This window comes from Scyliorhinus torazame, chromosome 5 (assembly GCF_047496885.1).
Source record: "Scyliorhinus torazame isolate Kashiwa2021f chromosome 5, sScyTor2.1, whole genome shotgun sequence".
NCBI lineage: Eukaryota > Metazoa > Chordata > Chondrichthyes > Carcharhiniformes > Scyliorhinidae > Scyliorhinus > Scyliorhinus torazame.
In genome coordinates this window covers 240,943,854-240,957,701 of record NC_092711.1, presented here as the reverse complement: position 1 = coordinate 240,957,701, position 13,848 = coordinate 240,943,854, and the positions used below count along the sequence as shown (strand labels likewise).

General features: G+C 45.6%; 1 protein-coding gene across 2 annotated transcripts in view; it reads left to right on the top strand.

Annotated features, from left to right (window-relative positions):
* Positions 1–13,848, top strand: part of LOC140420984 (kelch-like protein 4) — a 564,196-nt gene that overhangs the window by 480,038 nt on the left and 70,310 nt on the right. The gene's annotated exons all lie outside the window — the stretch shown is intronic.

The following is a 13,848-nucleotide window of genomic DNA, read 5'->3' as shown; positions in this document are numbered from 1 at the left end:
AGTGAGGGGAAAAGCAAGATCCTAAAATTTGAACCCAGAAGTAGGCAACTGCTGTAAACCATCACCTTGCTTGGTCATCTAATGACTGTGTGGTATTTACCAAGTGAGGCAGTCACCAAGTATTTGAGTAAAAAATCACTATCCCATTTCATTCATGAATCAACTCTCTAGAATTTATTGAGACAACCACTTTGTGTACAATATTGGTATCGTTAATATCTTGGAAACTATTTTTTAGACATTAATTTTGCTTTCCTGTTTTCTACATTTTCCACTACACTATAGGAGTCAGTGTGAAATAGGCAGCAGAATTTCCACAAGGCATTTTACATTAAATTGGCACACGACTGTAAACTTAATTCAGATCATTATAATAGTACTTCTTGTAGGCAGGGGAATGCCACATGGTGTCTTTCGGAGTGGCATTAAAGAACTTGCTAAATGGACGTTTAACGCACATGGAAACCATATGTCATTCATCCATCATCTGTGTGCTTGCGGGGCAGCACAGTAGCGCAGTGGCAGCACTGCAGTCTCACGACGGCGAGGTCCCAGGTTCGATCCCGGCTCTGGGTCACTGTCCGTGTGGAGTTTGCACATCCTCCCCGTGTTTGCGTGGGTTTCGCCCCTACAACCCAAAGATGTGCAGGGTAGGTGGATTGAACACATTAAATTGCCCCTTAATTGGAAAAAATGAATTAGGTGCTCTAAATTTATAAATAAAAATGTTTTTAAAAAATCTGTGTGCTTGCTGGCCTACATGGGTTCCCATTTAAACTTTGATATTAAAACTCTTATTTTTGTTTTCAAATCCCTCCATGGCCAAGTTCCTCCATAGCTCCTCCAGCCCCCAAGCCCTCTGAGATATCTGCACTTCTCTAGTTCCAACCTGGAAAGCATCCCTGATGTTAATGGTGCCATGCCTTTAGTTATTATTATTATAGAATCCCTACAGTGCAGAAGGTGGCAATTCAACCTATTGTGCCTGCCCCGGCCCTCTGAAAGGACACCCCACCTAGGTGCACTCATGTAACTCCATAACCCCACATGACCTTCACGTCTTTGGACATTAAAGGGCAATTTTTAGCATGGTCAATCCACCTAACCTGCACATCTTTGGACGATGGGAGGAAACCGGAGCACCAAGGAGGAAACCCACGCAGACACATGGAGAATGTGCAAACTCCATACAGACAGTCACCCAAAGCCGGAATCAATCTTGGGTCTCTGCCGCTGTGAGCTAGCAGTGCGAAATTACCTAGGCCCCAGGTACTTACCCAGGCCCTAAACTCTGGAACTCCCTCCCTAAACCCTACTGTTTATCAATGGGTGTAGTTGGCCTGCTCTTGCATTCATGTTACCATTTTCCAAACATCAAATAATTGTAAAGTCATTATGCAACCATCAAACAATATCTTTGCTTAATTGTACTTCTGTAAATCATCATATTAAGTTTTTGTGGTGATGTCAGTAAATTAGTGTTGAGGTATCATTTCTGTAAATCAATATAGGCCTGATGGTTTCTTTTATTCCAAAGCCCATTTTAGAGACTTCAGCAGATAATCTATGCAAACCCTTCAGTGTCGTACTGAGGGGGTAGCTGTCTTTTGGATAAGGCATCAAACCAAAGCCCCATCTGTCCTTTTAGATAGACATTAAAAGATACCCTGACCCTGTCTCAAAGTAAAATCTGTTAACCTCAGAGTCTTTACTGACATTTACCGCTTATCCAACACCATTGAAATAGACAATTTGAATGTTTTCACAGATATTTGTGAAACCTCGCTTTGTGCAATTAGTGACCGTGTTTCCTAGATTAAAATAGTGACTTATATTACGATATTGTAATATGTATATTACTCTTTATGTCTAGACGAGTTGTTGAAATGTAGACGTAGTCTTCCAGTGATGATAAAGTAATTTAAGAGTAATATAAAATAATCTTGTGAGTTCTTTTTACTTAATACTAAACTAGTAAACAAACAAATAACTGTTGATTAAACTATTAAATAAGATAATGCTTAATACTGAAATCTATAAACTTCTTTTCTCTGGCTCTGTACTCTCTGCAGTCCAGACATACTCACTCCTAGGAAAGAGCAGGAAAACCTTTATATAGGTTCTGATAGTGTGGCCATCTAGTGTTCAGTTGCCTGTACTAGCTTAACATAGGATGATCATGTATTACTACATACAGAGATCACTACAGTGACTGCACTTGAAAAGTACTTCATTCATTGTAAACTTCCTGAGGTTGCGAAAGACATTCTGTGAATAATTACCTTTTTTAACATAATATTATTGAAATTGAACAAAAATCAAGGGGAGAAAGAAGGCAACATTATTTAACTGAGTCACGGAAAGACATCAGATAGATAAGACTAACAAATAGATGTTAAGCAGAAAATAGGAATTGCAAAATAAAAATGAACAAATTGAGATAATTTCTATGGATCTGTAAATTAAAATGGTAAGTATTGGAACATTTAAATGACAGGTGTTATTCAAATAGTTTTGTTCAAATATGATGCTGACATTGAAATGAGTAACGTTTCTGTGCTATATAATTTAAGATGCTCCATGGTATACCCGAAATCAGCTTGAATTAGTGGAAGCAATGAAGTTTATTTGTAATGTGAAAAGCAACATTGTCTGGCAGTCATAAGGAAAGATGGGGCTGTTGGTGTCTATAAAAGTTAGTGAAAATAGATCAAAATGGCAGGGAAACAAGAATAAAGTGACAATAAGTAATGGAGGGGATTTTCCAGCCGTTCTCCGATCATCCGGTCCCGCCGATGGTGAACTCCCGCCACAGGTTTCCTGGTGGTGCGGGTGGATTCAATGGGAATCCAATTGACAGCGGCAGGACCAGAAGGTCCCACTGCTGGTTAATCGTGGGCCCCCTCCTGCAGAAAACATGACATGGAGGGCAGTGACCCAGCGGGGAATCGAACCTGGGACCCTGATGCTGTGAAGCCATAGTACTATCCACTGTGCCACTGTGCTACCCATTGAAGATATGAATAAACAATTAGACCCCAATTTTCTTTCCCCAAATATCCCATTAAACAATACAATAAGTTCAGGAACAAAGTGATTAAACAAAATGCCCTCATTAAGATATTGAATAGTGTCCGATTATTGATTATACTATTGTATCGCATCCAAGTGAACGTTATTTATGTGAGCCTACACAATCAGTGACAGCTAGATAATTGAGCTATTCCTACTCAAAATGTCCTTGTCTCGTTCTGTAACTATTCTCCACAGCCATCATCGTCTCCTCCAAGAGATTCGCTTCTTCAATAACCTCCCTTAACTCTCCTCATACTACTGCCCACTGCCTGTTGTGCTTATTGGAAGGTCCTTAGGGAATTCTGGTATCTTAAATGTGCTCTGTAATTGTAATGTGTCCTTGCTTTCCATTGTTGCAGATCTGAGATTAAATTAGACATAGACTGGAGGCTGAATCTGGACTTCCTGTTCCGAATGGCTAAGTTATTCACTGAATAGATGTCTGAAATTATCAGGGTGTTACATAAAACAAAATAGACACACAACACATGCCCTGTTGTTTATTTTACAGTTCTAATCCAAAGGTAGGTTTGGAGTCAGGCAACAGCAAATTAGGATCAGTGACCAAAGTGCACAAAATTAATGATCAATGCTAATATTTATTCCGTCTATTTATTTGAATTTGTTTCAGAAACTGTAAACAAGGTTCTGACTGTAGAGCTTTTATTTATGGTTCAAGTTTATAACGAGGGCCACCTGACACACTTAAACAACCAGGCTTGTATAAATTTCCATTCATTTTACGAGCTAATGCTCTATACTTTCTATTGACTTATTTTTAAACTGCATTCATTATAACTTATAACTAAACTGGCAGATGCATCGGATTCTTCTTTACCAGTGAGTGGAAAGACTTAAGCCTGTTACGATTCAGGGGCATCATTCTCCGCCGGCGGGAGTCTCCGTTCTGCCGGTGCTCGGGGGTTTCCCGACGGCGTGGGGGTGCCCCACAATGGGAAACCCCATTGACCGGCCGGTGTTACGGAGACTCCCGCCGGCCGGTCGGCGCAGAAATGTGGCGGGGCGGGTAGGAGAATTTCGCCCCAGTTCTTTAGTGTAATCCTTTTCAGTTTAGGGAGGTTGTTTTTGGGTCAAAGCCATTTACAATATTTCCATGCGATGACATGATCATTCACGCTCACACCATGTACAGAAGGTTGAAAATTGGTATAAATTTGCGAAACTTACTGCTGGCACCAGATGAGTGATGAGATTAGAGTCCCCAAGGTAGGCGATCTCCTCAATCCCTCACTTTGATCGTCCTCAAACCGAGAGTCTATGAGGGTATCCCTAACTCCACGACACATGTGAGCCCTGGCCCTAGGTCCTTCCTCCTCCTTCTCTGCGGGTTGTCCCATGCTGCCTTCGTCAACCTCCTCCTCATCTGAGGAGATGTGGTGCTCCTCCATCTCCTCCTAGTCCAGGTAGTCTTACTTCTGCAGTGCCAAATGTGGAGAGCGTAGCAGACCACATTTATGCGGGACACCCGCTGGGGGACTTATTGGAGGGAACCCAATGACCGGTCCAGGCTTCAGAACCACATCTTCAGCAATCCACTCGTCTGCTCACACCGCATGCGCATTGAAGCATGATACTCATTGTAGCGAGTCTCTGCATCAATATGTGGCCTCCTCAATGGCATCACCAACCATCTCCTTATTGGGTAACCTTTGTCCCCAAGGAGCCACTCATCAAGTCGCTGCTTTCCCTCAAAAACATCTGGGGCGTGATTCTCCCCTACACGGCGGGGCGGGGGGGCCCGGCGGGATGGAGTGGCGCGAACCACTCGGGCGTCGGGCCGCCCCAAAGGTGCGGATTTCTCTGCACCTTAAGGGGCCAAGCCCTCACTTTGAGGGGCTAGCCTCGCAGCGGAGTGGTTGGCGTGCCGCCAGCTGGCTGGAAAGGCTTTTGGCGCCACGCCAGCCGGGGTCGAAAGGACTTCGCCGGTCGGCGGAGGTCCGCGCATGCACGGGGGCATCAGCAGCTGCTGATGTCATCCCCGCGCATGCGCAGGGAGGGGGGTCACTTCTGTATCGGCCATCGCAGAGGCTGTGGCCGAGGTGGAAGGAAAAGAGTGCCCCCACGGCACAAGCCCGCCCGCGGATCGGTGGGCCCCGATTGCGGGCCAGGCCACCATGGGGGCACCCCCCAGGGCCAGATCACGGCGTGCCCCCCCCCAGGACCCCGGAGCCCGCCCGCGCCGCCAGTCCCGCCGATAAGGTAAGTGGTTTGATTCACGTCGGCAGGACTGGCATGACAGCAGCGGGACTTCAGCCCATCGTGGGCCGGAGAATCGGCAGGGGCCCGCCGACTGGTGCGGCGCGATTCCCGGCCCCGCCAAATTTTCGGTGCCGGAGAATTCGGCGGTCGGCGGGGGCGGGATTCACGCTGCCCCCCCGGCGATTCTCCGACCCGGCGGGGGGGGTCGGAGAATCCCGTCCCTGGAATCTGCGAGCGCCCAATGATGTAACTGTCATGGTCACCCCCTGGGAAACGGGCACACACCTGTATGGTTCGCATTGTGTGATCACAGATGATCTGGATGTTGAGGGAGTGGAATCATTTGTGGTTCATAAATGGCACTGTATGATACGATGGAGACTGCAGAGCCATGATGGATGTAGTCCATCATATCCTGCACCTGGGCATGCCAGCTAAGCAGGCAAAGCTCATGGCCTTGGCATCTTGGCTCTGTTGGTTCAAATTGATATACATGTGGACCCTCACATAAACGGCATCTGTAACCTCCCTGATGCATTTGTGGGCCACACATATCACCAGTGGTGCTCTGAAACAAGCCACCTGCATAATAGTTCAGAGAGGACATCATTTCAAGGGCCATGGGAAGTGGGTGTCCTCCCATTCAATGTGGTGTCAGCTCTTGCAGAAAATGACAGAGGTGGCCCACCATCCTCCGGGGCAGGCACAGTCTTCCCGGCACTGTGTCTCCGACATCTGCAGATAGGATGTCCAACATTGGAATGCCCTAGACTGGGACAGTCTCAAATGGCGTTGTTCCCTCTGTGGTGCTGCTGTCTGTGAAGCTAAAGGTCCAGTCTCCCCCTCCTCAGCAGGGCGGTTGTCTTGGCCGTGTGCAGCAGCATGTCTCTGCTGCTGCTCTATCGCTATGAGTAGAAACGCCAACTCGACAGGTTCCATAATTCTCCGGAATTGTGCACTAAAAAGAGAAGGAAACCTAAGTGAGTGGTGAAAATTCCTTTAGCCCACTACTCCTCTGGGACCTCTTTAGTGAGGCCTTCTCCACTGAGCCTCACACCTCCCCTCTCACACTGGCATATCCCGACAATGGTCCCCTCAACTCCACCAGGAATACGCACCTGGACCCTCCAGAGTCTCACTGATACATTTCAACTCCCATTTCCCAACATCCGCCCCCCCCCCCCCCCCCACCCCCCCCATTAGGTGGCAGGGCTATCGAGTGGATTCATCGACCCTCACAGAGCAACTCAAAGATACCCCCCATAATGATCCATAAAGGGATCTCCTGCCACCTTTAACAATTTGTGAACAGATTTCTCCCAGTTTCTTGGTTGGAGCCTAATCCCCTTCTGTCTGGTAATTTTGGTGACAGGAATCATTTAATATGGCAGGAAAGTGGTGGATGGGGACCCTGTTGCTTTCCCATCTGCACCCCAATTAAGTCTGTGGTGGCAACGCCAGCAGTATGCCCTCCCTCCCGTGACCCATTGAGACCCTTACTTGGGCAATTAATGCCCTTGCTGCTGATGTTCCTCCCCCTCCCCGTGACCCCGGCCCTGCCATGCATCATTGAATTGTGGCATGGGATCCAGAAATGATTCTAGAACTCAGGTGGGTGTCAAATTGGCACTGCCTCTTTGGTGGCATTGTCGTTCAATACAGCTACCAGCCCGATTGTCCAGCAGCCCTTGGCAGCAGGAACGTCCGCTCGGAGTGTCTTTGGTCTCCGGGAAGGTCCACCACTTTCCAGCAAAGTGCTTGAGTGACACTTAATATGGCAATCTTTTCTTAAAAGAGGTGATGTGGCACTCTTTCTGGCTTTTCAGCCTGTGGGCAGACATCAGTTGACACCAATAAATATCATCTACTGTTCCTGCACCCCTTTTAGAATTGTACTCATTTCCTATCAGAATGTATCACTTCACACTTCTGTGCAATAAATTTAATCTGCCGTCCACCAGCCTGCTGTGTCCTCTAGAAGTCTATCATAATCCCCAAGTGGTATTAAGTTGCTTATTCGTCCCACAAAAGCACTGACCTTGAATTTACCATTTATATGTGAAAGACTGTTTGTCACATGCACATTACCGGTAGTGATACTGAAACGATTGCTTAAGTGAAAAAGCCAGATTTGCAACGTGTTAGGAATGTGAGGTTTTAGAAGATGTTTATGTATTAAACTGTCTCTGATTCGGGACAAAAGGGGTAACAAAGAAGGCCATGTGACCTGCTGTTTGTTCTGCTGGACAACATGCCCGTATGGTCTGGTTAGCACAGGGACAGGCAGCCCAGGTCAAATGCTTTTGGAGTGCCTGTGCCAGGTTTAACATATTGGGCAGCACGGTAGCATTGTGGATAGCACAATTGCTTCACAGCTCCAAGGTCCCAGGTTCGATTCCGGCTTGGGTCACTGTCTGTGCGGAGTCTGCACATCCTCCCCGTGTGTGCGTGGGTTTCCTCCGGGTGCTCCGGTTTCCTCCCACAGTCCAAAGATGTGCAGGTTAGGTGGATTGGCCATGTTAAATTGCCCTTAGTGTCCAAAATTGCCCTTAGTGTTGGGTGGGATTACTGGGTTATGGGGATAGGGTGGCGGTGTTGACGTTGGGTAGGGTGCTCTTTCCAATTCTCCAGAAACGGCGCGACTGGCGCCCAAAACGGTGCAAATCAGACGGGCATCGCGCCGCCCCAAAGGTGCGGAATGCCCTGCATCTTTGGGGGCTGAGCCCCAACCTTGAGGGGCTAGGTCGGCGCCGGATGAATTTCCGCCCCGCCAGCTGGCGGAAAAGGCCTTTGGTGCCCCGCCAGCTGGCGCGGAAATGACATCTCCGGGCGGCACATGCGCGGGAGCGTTAGCTGCCACTGACAGCTTCCCACGCGTGCGCAGTGGAGGGAGTCTCTTCTGCCTCCCTCATGGTGGAGACCGTGGCGGAGGCGGAAGGGAAAGAGTGCCCCCACGGCACAGGCCCGCCCGCGGTTCGGTGGGCCCCGATCGCGGGCCAGGCTACGGTGGGGGCACCCCCCCGGGACCAGATCGCCCCGCGCCCCCCCCAGGACCCCGGAGCCCGCCCGCGCCGCCTTTTCCCGCCGGTAAGGAAGGTGGTTTAATTTACGCCGGCGGGACAGGCATTTTAGCGGCGGGACTTCGGCCCATCCGGGCCGGAGAACCGCGTGGGGGGGCCCGCCAACCGGCGCGGCGCGATACCCGCCCCCACCGAATCTCGGGTGCCGGAGACTTTGGCAACCGGCGGGGGCGGGATTCACACCAGCCCCCGGCGATTCTCCGACCCGGTGGGGGGTCGGAAAATCTCGCCCAGAGGCTGGGATTTTCTGCTCCTGTTCACATCGGGCGATGGGAGTGGAAAATATCACGAGAAATGCAAAATCGCAGTAATGTGTGATGCAATTGTTCCTCCCCACCCCATCTCACCAGTGACGGGGCACGTTTTCCAGCATTTAACAATGGGAACATAATTTGGATATATTAACAAATCGTTATCAGGCCCCTATGCTGGAACATCCCCCTCCCCAACAGCAAATCGATCCACGTTGGCGTAAGGAAAGAACGGCGTTCATCGCGACTGGTTTCTCAAGGTGTGCACTTGGCAAGCTGACCTCCCAGGGAGCCCAGGTGAGTATAGTACTCGGGGGGGGGGGTGGAGCATCATGCTCAGGTACTGCCCCCTGCACACCTGGGCACTGCCATGGGGCAGTGCCAGGGTGGGGGGCTTTGCGGGGAAGGTCCAGGGTGAACTCCTTTGTTCTCTCTGCACTGGGCAGCCTTTAAAAATGGTGCTCCGATTTTCAAATGTCTAACTTGTTGGTGGGGCGGTTAGATCTGGAGCCACCTCGCCAGCAATATGTCAGGAGACCGGCCCCTTGAAGGTTTTTTTCAAAGACCTGAACTATACGGTGGAGGTAGCCACCATAGCTGTTGGCGGTTTCAATGCTGCTTTTCCTGACTGGCATCAGTCTTTGCCGGTTTCCGTGAAAATCTCACCCAGAGACAAGAGTCTTGGTGAAATCAGGGAGAAATTGCTGCAGTACCATAGGATAAAAGGCTGATGGCTACCATAAAGAATGCGAAAGGGAAGATGTTCCCCAGTCAAAGAGATGAAATCCTTGGAAATTTAAGGACTCCGGAAGACTGAAGACTCATCCTGCTTGAGTGGGGGAAAGGATAATCAGAATGAGCCATGCTGTGGGAGGTTGGTTCGGGAATTTTTGGAAGACTGAAGGAAAGGACCCTTGACAGTTACTGGATGCCACAGATGAAAAACGAGTCCATTGGAAACTGGAAGTAACTTTGGCCTGGGTTCTTTGGACTGTAATTCTATGGAAAGTGTGCTGTAACATAGTGGAATGGGGTTGTTAGATGTGTTAAGAAACTAATAAGAAATATTTTTTCTGTAATTTACAGTATTATCTGCCAACTAAGTAATGTTTAATTGTGTCGGTTTTCATTTGCTACAGTAAAAGTCCTAAAATTTGAAATGACTGCACTTCAAGAAAGTTCATTCATTGAATGTGAAACAACGAGAGTTGCAAAAAAGCCCCGCATGAATGAAAGATCTTCCTTAATTAAATTTGCAGAAAATTGATATCCAGAAATTACATCTGCCTGCTACATACCTCCTGCCTCATACATACACCACACTGAACTGCAGAACAGCTATAATACCAAACATGAGTTCACAGAACAAATAACTGCAATGCAATGGAACCTGCACAATGGAGGTCAATTGTAAATACTTTCCAAATTGGATTTTCCAGATTTAAGGATATAATCTGCTATCCCACTCAAAACTGAATTCATTCGAGTTGTTTATTCATAAGTGATTTTTTAAAACATTGAAACATCATCAAGACATAATTGGAATATTATCTAGGGAACCGCTGATAGTACTTTTAGCTGCATTTCAGCTCATTACTTTGGATATGACAAAACCGTATTTTAGTTATAGTTTGATCGCTATGCTGTATAGTTTTCATACAATCGTCATTGAAACACGAGGATCTTCATTGAAGCATGCAACTTAAAAATGAATTCAATGAGTAAAACCTAAGCCCCCCCCCCCCCAGTTTAATCACTTCAGTCATGGTCACAAAAGTACAGATCTTATTCAGAATTTCCTGCTTCAGTATCTTTCTCACACACATGAAGCCCATCCTGATAAACAGCTTTGCCTATTTTTGTAAACTGAAATGGACCGAGCTTCCTGTTCCTATTTTCCAGACAAAAACACAGTGAGAGGTTGAGATAGGATGTGGATAATGGCTCACATCCCTTGGTTCTTTTGGAATCAGCACTTCAAATTCTGCCTGTTTTGCAAGTACTTTTAATTTTCTAACAAACCATGAAAAGAGATGAAAGACATCAGCATAGTACAAAAATAACTCGAGTAATTCCACCAGATTAACGGAATGTTGAATTTGTGAAACAAACAAGGGTGTTATGTTACCAGGATTGCCAGAGAGTACTTACCAAAAACAAATACTGCTAATAAACAGTTTATTTAATTGGGTCCTAGCATATGGTCAACTACATAAGGCTACATTCATTGGCATTTCCTCAGGACATTAAGAAGCATTTATAGTGTATGGTACTAGATGCATATATAGGTTGTTATGGCTTAGTTTGTCCCAATTTCACCTCTGAATCAAAAGGTTCTGAGTCAAACCAAATGGACACAAGCACAAAAAAAAAGCAAGCCTGACAGTCCAGTGTGGTACTGAGGGAGTGCTACATTGCTGGAAGCACTGTCTTTTGGATGAGATGTTCAGCCAATGCCCAATCAGCCCTCTAAGGTGTATGTACAAGACCCTGGAGCAATATATCAGACAAGAGCAGGGGATGTATCCCTGCTGTCCTGGACAATATTTATCCCTCAATCGACATTGCAAGAAAAACAGATTATCTGGTGTAACAACCAGCTGAGAAGGAATCAAATGGATCCTCCTTCTGCCTCTCTTCGTTTGACTAAAATAGAGTTGTTTTTATGTTCAAAGTAATTCAATGAGTGCTTAACTGTTTGTACACTGACATAATAAAAGAACCAATCGGGCAGGTTTTCTTGAGTTTAATAAAGAGATTAGATTTATATTTAAAATGAACTGAGCAAAATTATAAAATACGCTTGGCTTCACATTTACACACACTTGCATGCTTCACACACACTCCACACTGACACACACTTACACACTCCATACACACGCCACACTTAAATGTTCCACACACACTAACACACTTCACACACACACTCCACACACACTTACACACTCCACACACTCCACACACACTCACATGCTCCACACACACTCTACACTTACACACTCCACACACACACTCACACTTACATGCTCCACACGCACAATTATAGATTAGGGGAGGGTAGATTGGCCAAGTTAGATTCTATAAAAGGGGCAAAAGAGTTCATAGCTTGGTGACTCAGCTTGTTTCAGGTTGAATTTGATGGACTTGATGCTTCCGATTTAAAGATGTAATAATAATAATCGCTTATTGTCAGAAGTAGGCTTCAATGAAGTTACTGCGAAAAGCTCCTAGTCGCCACATTCCGGTTGGGGAGGCCGGTACAGGAATTGAACCTGCGCTGCCGGCATTGTTCTGTATTACAAGCCAGCTGTTTAGCCCGCTGTACTAAACCAGCCCCTAGAGTTTACAGTAGATGCTAGAGTCAGTTGCTCTCTGGAGACACAGCTCTCAAGTTGAGTTCTTTCTCTAAAATTTCTGAATGGAGTCAAAGTTAAGCTGGTAGACAGGGCCCAATCTTATTAGTTGAGTGGAGCGACAGGGAGAGAAAGAGATCCACATATTTGAAGCGCTAGTCCAATTCTGCTCAGAACAACTTTGCTTAAACCATACAAAAGATTTTTCTGGGTCTTTCCCCAACTGCCAATAATTCAAACATAACTATAAATTTCAATTATAACTCGATTACCTCATCAGGAGAACTATCTCAAAAGTTATGGTATTTTTATCGAAGTAACTAATGCTCAAATGGATCATCTTCTGCAGTTCCATCCAAGTCTTGTTGCTAGAGCAGGGAGGAAGGCTACCCACAAACCCCAGGAGGTGTCATTGTCTGTGATGGGTTTGGCAGACTTGGTGTTGCCACTCAATAGGGTTGGAATGTGGAATGAGTGGTAATATAAATTGGTTGGTCATCTTGCTGGGAGGTAAAGTCTCCGGTTCATGAAAGTCTGTCTTTTAAAAAAATCCAACTTTGTGTTTCCAGCCAATGGATTAAAAATTAATATTTGATATAAGCTTATCTTCTCATCAAAATTGCTGTTTGTGGGTTAAAAACAGAAAATGCTGGAAATATCCAGCAGGTCCGGCAGCATCTGTTGAGGGAGAAACAAGGTTAATGTTCCGTGTCTGTATGACTCTTCTTCAGACCTGAAGAGAGAAAGAAATGTGGTTGACGTTAGACTATTGAAGGGGTGGGGGGGGGAGGGGGGGGGGTCTTGCCTCCATTTTGATCTTTTCATTAAATTTTATTTCTTTTCCTCAACCTCCTTACCCCACAGGGGCATCTGTACCTTGTTCTTGTGTTTCATTTTCATGGAGTGCTGACTTGTTCTACGATGAACACGCTGTGCTATCTTACCTTTATGCCACTTTTAGCACTTTCTTTTGTCCATGACATCTTTGTCAATCTCTCCTGAAGCCTTACCCAACCTGACCTTCCATTTTGTTCCACCACCTCTTCAACAATATAATATCTATCACATTTCTACCTCGCTTCAGCTTTGCAGAAGAACTATGCAGACTCAAAACTTTAACTCTGTTTCTGTCTCCACAGGTGCAGCTAGATCTGCTCCGTTTCTACAGAATTTTCTATTTGTATTTCAGATTTCTAGTATCCACAGTATTTTGCTTTTATTTTACTGTTTGTGAGCGCTTGCTGTGCATAAATTAGCTGCCATGCTTCCTACAGTACAATAGCGATTACACTTCAAAAGTACTTCCTTGGCTGTCAAGTTGCTTTGGGTAGTCTGGTGGTCAAGAAAGGTACTGTATAAATATTTCTTTATGATGAACATCAAGGTAGCTTACCTGACAATTGTGAACCATTACATGTTTGTGGCAATCCAACTGTTTGCACTATCAATGGTCAGATAAATTAATGCTGACTTTGGAATTCTCTTTATTCAGACCAATGGAGATTGTAATCTAAATGTATGTCACAGTTGATTTTCAAAAGCCGAATCAATCTTGTGAAGATTTCTTCTTCACAACATGGGTCTGGAATTCAAATCTGCAGAATAACAAAGGATTTAAATCACTAAATAATAAATGAAGTGGGAATTAGAAATAATGCTGTCTGAATCCATTCCAGCCCAAATGTTAGCTCTATGTTTCTATTTGTAATGTAGCAGTCTGTGTGAAGAAACTAACTTATTTAACCTTACCATTAATTTTGCTCTTTCGTGTATTGCTTTTGTGACTTGAAATCATTTTGATTTACTTCTACAGTAATCAGTAACATTTAAACAATATATAGCTTATTATTTCTGATTTTATTTTTGTGC